The 11,585-nt window shown below is 32.9% G+C and overlaps 1 protein-coding gene across 2 annotated transcripts in view; it reads right to left on the reverse strand.

The window, feature by feature from the left end:
• cu (NADP/NADPH phosphatase nocturnin) overlaps window positions 1–11,585 on the reverse strand; it is a 94,725-nt gene extending 83,140 nt beyond the window's left edge. The window contains exon 1 of one of the 2 annotated variants that reach the window (XM_072544620.1): window positions 11,367–11,585. The gene's annotated coding sequence lies outside the window, so the exon portion shown is untranslated. The remainder of the gene's footprint in view (window positions 1–11,366) is intronic. The other variant, XM_072544614.1, reaches the window with a different exon arrangement.

Raw genomic sequence — 11,585 nt, forward strand, 5'->3', positions numbered from 1 at the left:
CCAGATCAGAGCTGTATGGAGGATGATCTAGAGTTTCCCATTTAAATAATTTGATGAGATCTTTGGTCTGATTAGCCACATGTGGACGGGCATTGTCATACAGCAAAACGATACCCTTACTCAACTTGCCACGTCTTTTTTTCTGGATTGCACGACGCAGATTTTTCAATGTCTCACAATAAGACGCTGCATTGATTGTCTCATTACGAGGCAGCAACTCCACTAGCAATACTCCTTTTCTGTCCCAAAAAACTGTGCACATGATTTTCCGGGCAGAAATTGTTTGCTTAAACTTCACTCTTTTGGGTGATGATGAATGTCGCCATTCCATGGATTGTTGTTTCGAGTCTGGTGTGACGTAGGCCACCCACGTTTCGTCACCAGTAACAATTTGGTCTAAAAAATCTTCACCTTCACTGTGGTACCGCTCAAGGAAAGTCAATGCACTGCCTAAACGTTGGGTTTTGTGCAAACCGTCAACATTTTTGGAACCCAACGTGAACACAATTTCCGGTAATTCAAGTTCTTGGTAACAATGCGATACAAAACACTACGAGAATACTGAGGAAAGCAGTCGGACAATGATGAAATTGTAAAGCGTCTGTTTTCTCTCACCTTTTCGTCCACTTTCTGCACCAAATTTTCATTAACGACCGAAGGACGCCAACTCCGTTCTTCATCATGCACTTTTGTGCGGCCATCTTTAAATGCTCTCACCCATTTCCTTACCATTCCATCACTCATAATGTTTTGTCCGTAAACTTCAACGATCTCACGATGAATATCGATCGGTTTTACGCCTTTAGCACTAAGAAATCGTATAACAGCCCGTACTTCACAATCAGTGTGACTCACGATTGTTGGAGGCATCTTAAACACTGGAGTAAACAAGTATACAATGAAGAATCAGACTGTAATGGAGTCAGTGCGTAGACAACTAGCCGTAGGTAACCAGCGCTTATGCGCGGAACGCCGACCGTGGCGCTGCGGTGGCGGAATCACAAAACGGTACTTACTTAAAAAACATGCCTCGTAATACCAATAATATAAATGACATAATAATATAATTAATAATACGATTAATTTTTGTCGTAAAATAAATAACTCTAAATGGTGTTGATTTGGACCTGGAGTTTTCAATAATTTCGTTCCACTCGGAAGGAGTTTCAACCACAGATTTTTTATTGATTAGGCCCATGTTCCTGTCACACTCGAGGTACGAGTGGCGTCTGATTAAGTCTCTTAGTATAATGTACAATGTAGTGAAGCATACGGAAAACGGCCTAATTTTTGTTCTGAACTGCACAGAATATATATATATATATATATATATATATATATATATATATATATATATATATATATATATATATATATATATATATATATATATATATATATATATATATATATATATATATATATATATATACTAAGTTTAATTGTACTAACCGCGGAAATCTTTCCGAACATATATATATATATATATATATATATATATATATATATATATATGTATATATATATATATATATATATGTATATATATATATATATATATATATATATATATATATATATATGTATATATATATATATATATATATATATATATATATATATATTGAAATGATATTGGACCGTAGGAGGAGGAAAAATAGTTTTTAAAAAATTAATTTATAAGTTATATACTAGATAATATTAGATATTAAAAGTATTTGGTTATTTTAATAAGTTATATACTAGAGAATTTTATAAAAATTATTTATATGAGGGTATTCTTAAGAAATTAGCATATAATAAGTGTAATAAAGTTTTATTTTAATAATTATAATATTGTAAATATATTTAAGTGAGCCATGTGCATAGGCAACCAACTATACATTTAAGTGACAGAGAGATATACATACTCTGAAAGTGACATTTTAAATAATAATTAGGAATATAAAGTGGGGTTATAATAATATGTTAGTTTAAAATGTTTAATTTATATGTGGTTACTGATTTAAGTGTACATTCTGATCTGAAAAGTCTAAATGTCAACAAAATTCTCGATAGAAAAGTAAGGAATTCTCTAGATCACCGAAGATAACCTTTGTTTACGTAGAACGTTCTCGAATATGGTTATGTCTGTAAAATGGACATAACCAGAGCATATACTTTTTCGAGAACAATCATATAGAACAATTCGAATAGGATTTCTTGCCGGATGATTCTGGAACATGGAAAAAGATATAAATACCCGGTGATTTAGATTCAAAGAATCAGTTCAGTCAGATGGCCAGTCAGTTAGTAAGAAAGTTAGTTAGAAGATAGACACATTTAGTTAGTGAAGTCAATTGTTCAGTAAGTTCAAGATAGTCCGTCAAAAGGTCCAGATGTTCAATATAATAAGTTCAATGAAGATTAAGAAACAGTATAAAGATAATATTATTGAAGATTAAAAATTATGTTATGTAAAAATGGTAATTGGATAATGGAAGGAAGTATTAATTAAAAATTAAAATTATATAATATATTTGGTGATTGGATATTGGTATATTGTAAAGAAGAATATATATAAATGCTGTTAAGAAGAAAAATATTTTAAATTGGTGGAAGCTGATAATTGGTAATTTGGTAATTTCACAAAAACAAGGATAATCGAGGCTGAGAACGAAGACATTGAGTGGTGATTAAAATCTTTATTTTGGAGAATATTTTATTTAGGCATTCAGTGAAATAAAGGTACAAAATTTTGTTAATATAATTTAGTTAGTATCATAGGAATTTCAATTTTAAAGATAGTTTGTGTAAAATTTACATTATCTATATAATTTAATTAGTTTCATAAGAATTTTAATTTAAAGATAGTTTATTTTAAATTTTACATTGATTATGTTAGATATATATGTGTGTTTCATAATAGATATAATAAAGATAATTTCAAAAAGTGCTTACAAACTAATTCTTTGAGAATCGCGATAAAAACCCTATATATATTATTAAAAAAAAACACTCATTGCTCATCATTCACAAATAAAACATCATCACAATATATATATATATATATATATATATATATATATATATATATATATATATATATATATATATATATATATATATATATATATATATATATATATATATATATATATATATATATAAGTATGTCGGCACCATATGGGAAACTTTTTTATTTTTAGTTTTGTGAAAAAAAGTTATTCTTTATATAACTAATATAAAATGATCAAATATTAAATTTGTTCAGTCATATATGCGGTTTGTCAAAAAATATTTGTGGATATTGTTAACTCTTTTATAAAATTTATATTTTTTGACTAACGGCGTCTAAAAATTTTAATATTTAATGATTGTACTCTTCTAGGTCATTCTAAATTATTCAGAACTTTTTAGAAAGAATAACTTTTTTCATAAAATTGAAAATAAAAAGAGCTTGTTGTCGTTTACTTGTTTGTTTGGGTGTAGATTGAACGCGGAATTCCTTCCCAGAGAGAAAGGACTACTTGTCGGAATTTTGTAACTATTCCGGCCAGCTGTTCGATAGTTTTAATTTCTTCTCGAACACAAGCTAGTTAACCGCCGCGGCGATTATAAACATGAACTTGGGAGGTCATCTACTAGTAATTCACTTCCTTATGACTAATAAAACATTGTTTACATCCTACTGCCGTGCTGCCGATGTATAACAACTAATAATTACAAAAGGATACGTAAATTAGATGATATTAGAAATAAAAGTGGACAGGAACGTAATGAGCATAGTATAAATTGATTATACAAATAGTAGTTATTATAGTCCGCTTCACCCTTTTTGGTCGATTTGATATTTAAAATCACTGGAGTAAGATGAAACTGCTAATCAAATTACCAATATTTTCTAAATTAAAATTAATCAATAGCAATTAAATTAAAAATACGTACAAATAATAGATATTTACCACTTGATAGAAAAAAAAATAGTTCCGTACCTATTACTAGTTGACAAAAACATTAGTAATCACGGATCAAAATTATGCAAAGCCTATATGAGCTTTTCTTTGTTTGTTAAACTTTATGAAAGTTTATTTCTTACATTATAATATCAAAACGAGATTGAAACCTATATAAATTAAAACCATATTATAATATGAATAACTGGAGAATAATAAAAACAGAAAAACAAATTACCTACACACATTATTCATATAAATCCGTCTTCTGGATTACCTACTATATCTATAACTAGTGCTTTATCTTCGTCGTATATGATAGGCTCTGCCCAATCATTTTGTATCACAGATGTTGCTTCACTTAGAGCATCATTCTATACGTTTTTTACTACAGTATCTCCACGTCTATATTGTCAATGTCATGTGACAATCATAATACCTAGTGTTTACAAACTCCCAGACCAACTCTACCGGATTGTACTGACAGTGATATGGACGTAGTCGTAATATCTCATGTCCATGTTCTTGCATTCATGCAAATGGATATTTAGTTCGCAGCGGTCGACCTTGGAGTTACTGCTAGTGTTGGGCAAAAATCGCCAGACAGTAGAATCATTACGCCTCCAAAACATCTTGAGTTATTATGCAGTACAGTATTTTGCAACGTTGTATGTTGGTTCTTTGGTCGTTTGATGGTTTAACGCTGAGCGAGTCATTCTGCATAGTTTCAGCAACTTGGTTGCTAATCTAGAAGAAGCAGTTACTGCAGCAATTTCACATCTAGCACGAACTTTAGCGAAAGTAAGTGACATGATGAATATATTCCCAGTTCCACAGGTTGCATCGGGAAAAAATAACCCACCATTTTCATCACCAATTGCCTCCATTAACTTATCGTATACTTCTTTCTGTTGAGAATTTAACATTGGTATATTCGTTCGAACTAATCGATTCAATGCATCTCGATCATATTTACTTTCACGTTCCAATTCTCGATTGAAAACGTCATTTAATTCACCAGGTTTAGATGGCATTCCTAACTTACCAATACACTGCTGCACATAACACATCTCTTTGCTTAAAAACGAAGCCTGGTTGTTCCTTATTTAACTCTAGATTGACAATTTTTGAAATGACATGAATTTTACGTAAAATGTCATCTGACATCTCAACCTTGTACTTATTCCACAGTAGACTTGATTTTGATCGGCATGTGGAAATATTTAACATATAAAAAACCACAATGTTGTTAAATATAAGCCTCAGAGACAAACTTCCTAACACCGAAATACATCGAAGAACTAAAGTAACCGACATCATGGAAAAAATAGCGTCATTGAGATGGCAATGGGTAGCACATGTAGCAAGACAAGACACCAACAGATGGTCTCATAAAGTGACATTCTGGAGACCTCGAGAAACAAAAAGAAGCGTGGGAAGACCCAAAAAGAGATGGATAGACGATATAACATCTGTAGCTGGAAAGCAGTGGATGAGAATTGCAAAAGATAGAAAATCGTGGAAGCAATTGGAGGAGGCCTATGTCCAACAATGGATAAATGAAGGCGAAAGAAGAAAAAGAGGAAGATGTGGAAATAATAATTGCTTATTTGATTTAACAGGTTCAGACAGTTCTCCCTGAATTCGTAATCTACATTTAACTTTTTCAACAGTTAGTTTTGTTGAACTTACTAACTGATTTGGTATTACTAGCTCTTTCATTGCTTTGAACATTTCTCTTCTGTTCACAGAGTCGTAGGCTACTTTGTAGTCTCTTAATATATGATTAGTGTCAATGCAATATTTCAGAGTTTTTTTTTTAATTTGTCTCAGGGTTGCAATCTCAATGGTTGATTTACCACCTCTGAAACCAGCTTGGTATTTTCCTACTATCCATTCTGCATATGGTGCCATACGATGACATAGTACCGTGGAAAATATTTAATACGCTGCATTTAGAAGCGTAATTTCTCTGTGGATAGTGCTTCTTCTTCTTTAAGTTCCATCTTCTATCGAAGGTTGGAAATCATCATGGCTATGCGGACTCTGTTGACTGCCGCTGGACTCTGTTGACTGCCGCTCTAAAAAGTTCTGCACTACTGCATTGAAACCATTCCCTTAAGTTCTTAAGCCAGATATTCTTCGTCTTCCCACATTTCGCTTTCCTCGGATTTTGCCTTGCATATTAACTTGTAATAATGCGTATTTTTGCCCTCTCATCACATGTCCTAAGTACTCAAGTTTTCGTCTTTTGATAGTTAATATTATTTCCGCCTCAAATGTGGATAGTGCATTCAAAGATATCTTTTTTTTTGTGTATGGTGCAAAGTATTCCAATATTCCAATCATTGGGGAGGCATTTTGTGTGTCCATATTTCTTTTATAAGCTGTTGTAATACCATAATGGTATCATGGTCACCTTCTTTATGTAGTTCAGCTGGGAGATTATCTATTCCAGGTGATTTGTTTCTGCCTAGTTTTTTAACTGCATCTTTAACTTCAAGAATCGTTGGTGGTTCATTTTTCCTCTCGTCTGCTCCACTTACCTCATCTCTTTCGTCTTCTAGGTTTTCTTCTTCCTCCTTCATATTAAGTGCCTGGTTAAAGTATTCCACCCATCTACTCAATATATCTTTCCTTGTTGTTAATAGGTCGCCATTCTGACTTTTGCATTATTTTGTGGTAGCCTTGATTTCTTTTTTGTTGATGTTAACTTTCTTATAGAATGCTCTGAATTCTTTCTCTCTTTTTTTTAGGTTTTCTATATATTTAAGTTCCTTATTTAAGTGGTTTCGTTTTTTTCTTTTGTGTACCCTCTTTTCTTCTCTTCTCTTTATGTGGTAATTCTCTACAGTTGTTTTAGTTCGTCGGGTAAGCATCTTTCTGTAGGCTTCATTTTTTTCTTTTGCTGCATTCTTACATTCATCGTCAAACCAATGATTTTTACGGGCACACATTTCTGATCCTAGGGTCACTAAATTCAATATTGAAAGCAAAAAATTTGTCAAGAACAGCTAAACTGCGAGTCCACGAGACAGTAATCAGAGCCACGCGCCACCGTGATGTATTCCAGCCAAACGTGGATTATGAACCAACAGGAAGACAAGAAAGTAGAGACCTGGGAAGGAAAGGTGCTCAGAAAAATTTTCGGAGACAAACAGAAGGCGGAGAATATTTATTAATAAAGACATAATCAGGAAGTATGGAAAATAAATAATTACGGCAAAAATACCAGCCCAAATAGCTAGATGAGTTGATCACATTATACGAATGTCAGAGAACCGAAACTTTAAAACAATAGCGAAGAAGGAAGTGGCGAAAAATGACATCCAAAGAAGGAATGGGTGGATGCAGTAAAGTAAGACATGTCAGGGACTGGAATAAATGGAAGCAAATAGCCAGAGGCCTACAAGGACTGTAGAGGTGTTATATATATATATATATATATATATATATATATATATATATATATATATATATATATATATGTATATATATATATATATATATATATATATATGTATTTATATATATAATATATATATTATATATATATATATATATATATATATATATATATATATATAATATCTAATGTCCATCTATTTTGATGGCCATGAACGAACACAATTTAATAATATCGTTTTCTGTCCTTTGCGCTATATTAAATTTGTAAAAGTTTACACCTCCTAGCAAAAGCCTGATAGAGCTTTGATGTATTAAAGCCAGTGTAAATCCATCAAAGTAGATGGCACCCTTGTACTCTAAGCACTTGAGTGGGAAACAATTAGGAGATATTCGCTGGTGTTTCGTATTTGATTTTGTATTCAGCCCCACTGTCTGATGAAGCCATGAGGGGCCAAAATGACTTTATAATACTGTATTGATCAACAAATTCAAACACGAGAGATTGATGAATTATGCTCCTACGTCATATATTGGCTTTAATACATATAATACATCTTTAGCTAGCGTAGGTAGTGTCGAATTAGTTAAAGGACATGTATTATAATACAATAAAGGACACTCTGTCCTATAAAAAACATGTTTTCGCATACGAAGTAATATTTATAATGTATTTGTTATACAAAAATACTTCATTAAACAATTATTCATCAAGGTATTAGAACTAATTAACGATCATCAGCATTTTGAAAAATAGGTTATTAAAAGCGAATAAAGTTGGTCAACACTCATTTAATTTGTAAATTTCTATCAAGATTTAAAGTTCAAAACACATTTTTTTATAATATTCAATTAACTGAAAAGCTAGTAGTGGTGTATTTAATTTACTTTTTTATTTATCATACTGCAACATTTGTAATGATACCGAAAAAAATAAGCGCTAAACAGTGTAACAGGAGGAGACTTTAACTGCAAACATCACCACTGGGGCTCTAGGGTAATCACAACAAGGGGTAGACAACTCCTAAAAACAACAATGGGAAACAACCTACAATTTGTATCTACAGGAGAACCAACTTATTGGACTACAGATCCAATAAAACACTCAATTTCTTAGATTTCTGTGTAATTAAAGGTATATCCCTTAACTACTGCGCAATAGAATTATGTTGGGACCTTTCGTCAGACCATTCTCCCATTCTAATTGACCTAGACTCCAAAGTCATACTTAGAAGTAAGCCTCCAGTCCTAACCAATAACCAAACAAACTGGAACATATTTTGAGTGCACTTACAGATCAAATATCAATGAACTTGCCACTCAAACAGAAATACAAATTGAAAATGCTGTACAATTACTTCCATAGAAAAGGCGCGATGGAGTGCTACTCCTGAACAGACAATATGGAAGGAAAGCATAAATTGTTCTCTGAGTGCAAAAAGTTTGATTGAAGAGAAAAGAAAACTAAGGAGAAAGTGGCAAAACATACACGCACCTATTGACAAAGCAAGCCTAAAGAGAATTACCAGAAGACTTAAAAATCTGTTAAAAGAAGAAAAAAATAAAGGAATCCAAACTTATTTAGAAAATCTGATTCCGTTCAAAGACACAAACTATTCTTTATGGAAAGCGACGAGAAAATTAAAAGGGCCAGAAGTCGCCATACCTCCTTTAAAAAAATGCCAAAGGTAAATAGGCAACAGATACAGAGAAATCCGAGACATTCGCAGAACATATTTCGAAAGTATTTGGTTCATTTACCAGAGAAGTGCTTGTAGAACAAGAAAAACCACTGCATTATTTTCTTGACGTTCCATATCAAATGGAACTACCAATCTCACAATTTAACATTAAAGAAGTAAAACAGATAATAAAAAATGAGATAAAACCCGACAAGGCGCCAGACGATCTCATTACAGGTAAGGTCCTTCAAGGACTAACCCATGATTGCTACAGAATAATTACTATGATCTTCAATTCTATGTTAGGTCTGCACTACTTTCCTTTGCAATGGAAAGTGGCACAGATTATACTCATTCAAAAACCTGGTAAAGATCCAAAAGATGTCAACTCATACCGACCGATTGTTTACTCCCAGTCGTTTCAAAAGAGTTTTTTAAAAACTTCTGTTGAGAAAAATCAAACCAATATTGGACAAAAAGGGTCTTATACCTGACCATCAATTCGGAGTTCGTAACCAACACACTACAATAGAACAAGTTCACAGATTATACACAACAATAAGAACTAGTCTCGAAAACAAAAAATACTCTACTGCAGCCTTTTTAGATGCCTCCCAAGCTTTTGACAAGGTGTGGCACACATTACTTCTGTACAAATTAAAGAAAAACCTGCCTTACACTTACTTCAAACTGCTTAAATCATACCTTACAGAAAGAAGGTGGCTGGTAAGGTTTAGTGAAGCCCACACAAAACTCTACACCATCAAATCTGGTCTACCTCAAGGTAGTGTGCTCGGACCGATCTTGTACCTCTTATATACGGCTGACTTACCAACAAGCAATAACCTTACGTTTGCAACATTTACAGATGATACTGCTTTCCTAACATCTCGTAGTAATCCAGTAATAGCATCAGAGATACTCCAACTACATCTAAACAAAACTAATGAATGGTTTAAACTCTGGAGAATTAAAGTAAATCCCTCAAAGTCCACACACATTACATTTACTCTAAGAAGAGGTATATGTCCACAAGTTAACCTCGATGGATATCTTTTACTCCAAAAGGATGACGTAAAATATCTAGGCATTCATCTGGACAAAAGATTAACATGGGCCAAAAATATATGGCGAAAAGACTACAACTAGAAATTTTATACAGAAAACTTCACTGGATGCTAAGAAAAAAAGTAACACCTATCGATCGACAACAAGCGATAATAAAATCCGGTTGGTTATACGGTTCGCAGCTCTGGGGATCAGCTAGCAAATCTAATGTTATGAAAATACAAAGATTTCAATCTAAAACTCTAAGAAAAATCGCTAACGCTCCTTGCTATATACAGAATGACGCCTTACATAGAGATCTCCAGGCACCAACAGTCTCTGAAGAGTGCAAAAGAATTTCTGAACAATATCAAAACAGGTTGCGCGTGTATCCTAACACCCTGGCATACAATCTTCTCCACAACCAACAAGCAAAGAGATTAAAGCGGTATAATCCCTTGGACCTACCAAACCGTTCCTGACCGTGTCTACAGTAGTGGAAGCTACACCTTCAACAGCGCCCAGCCATTGTGATCTGTGCATCCCACCGGTAAACAAGCTAATATTTGTGTTATGATGCTGTGGTCACTGGAACTTACATCTCTCTGACGTTGTAAAGACAAACAATTTTACTTATTATTTTTATTGTGAAACAGATTGTAAAAAATCTTAGTGTAGCGATCATGGCACTATCAGTCTGATCAGCCATGTACTGAATTTTTCTTTAAGAATACTGATACACTGATAACAAACTGGTAGGTGTCTTGCAAGAAGTGGGAATTGATGACTAAGACCTTCGAATTATCAAAAATTTGTATATCATACTTGTATAATTCGGCCATATAATTAGAGGACTCAAATACCATCTACTTCGCCCTATAATACAAGTACAGGCAGAGGGAAATAGCTAAAATATTAGACAATGATACGTTTTCACAGTAGAAGAATTATTTCGAGCAGCAGTCGATAGAGAAAGGTTTTAGAAAATTGTAAACATGGTGACGGCCAAAGTCTGAATATGGACACGGCACCTAAAGAAGAAGATATGCAAAAGAAGTAATGATAATTAAAAAAGAAAATATACTTCCTTATATCTAATTTATATTTCACACACGCATTACAAAAGAAGTAGGTAGAATAGTTTAAATTAAGACTGGATAAAATAAATTTAATTTTTTCACCATCACTAGACAGACCATGTAGACCATTTGATCTTGAAGTTGAATATGTGATATTATTTCTGTAAAGGTTAGGACCAATTTTTGTTCGCTTTTTTTTAACACCCTTCAGTACTTACCAACATTACACAAAAATCAATCCACTAACGAAAACGTTTTTACTTCCTACACAGTAAAAAGAAGCACCATCACTAAGAAAAATAACTGTAGCAGAGCCGCACAAACTGCACTTTTGAGAACGGATCTTGTCCTGAAGATAAATCGCTAGTTAATGACCATATGACATGCTAGTCATGATTTTTTAATGACCGGCTTCTTATCAGTATCTCCTACTATCA

This window comes from Diabrotica undecimpunctata, chromosome 9 (genome assembly GCF_040954645.1).
Source record: "Diabrotica undecimpunctata isolate CICGRU chromosome 9, icDiaUnde3, whole genome shotgun sequence".
Taxonomy (NCBI): domain Eukaryota; kingdom Metazoa; phylum Arthropoda; class Insecta; order Coleoptera; family Chrysomelidae; genus Diabrotica; species Diabrotica undecimpunctata.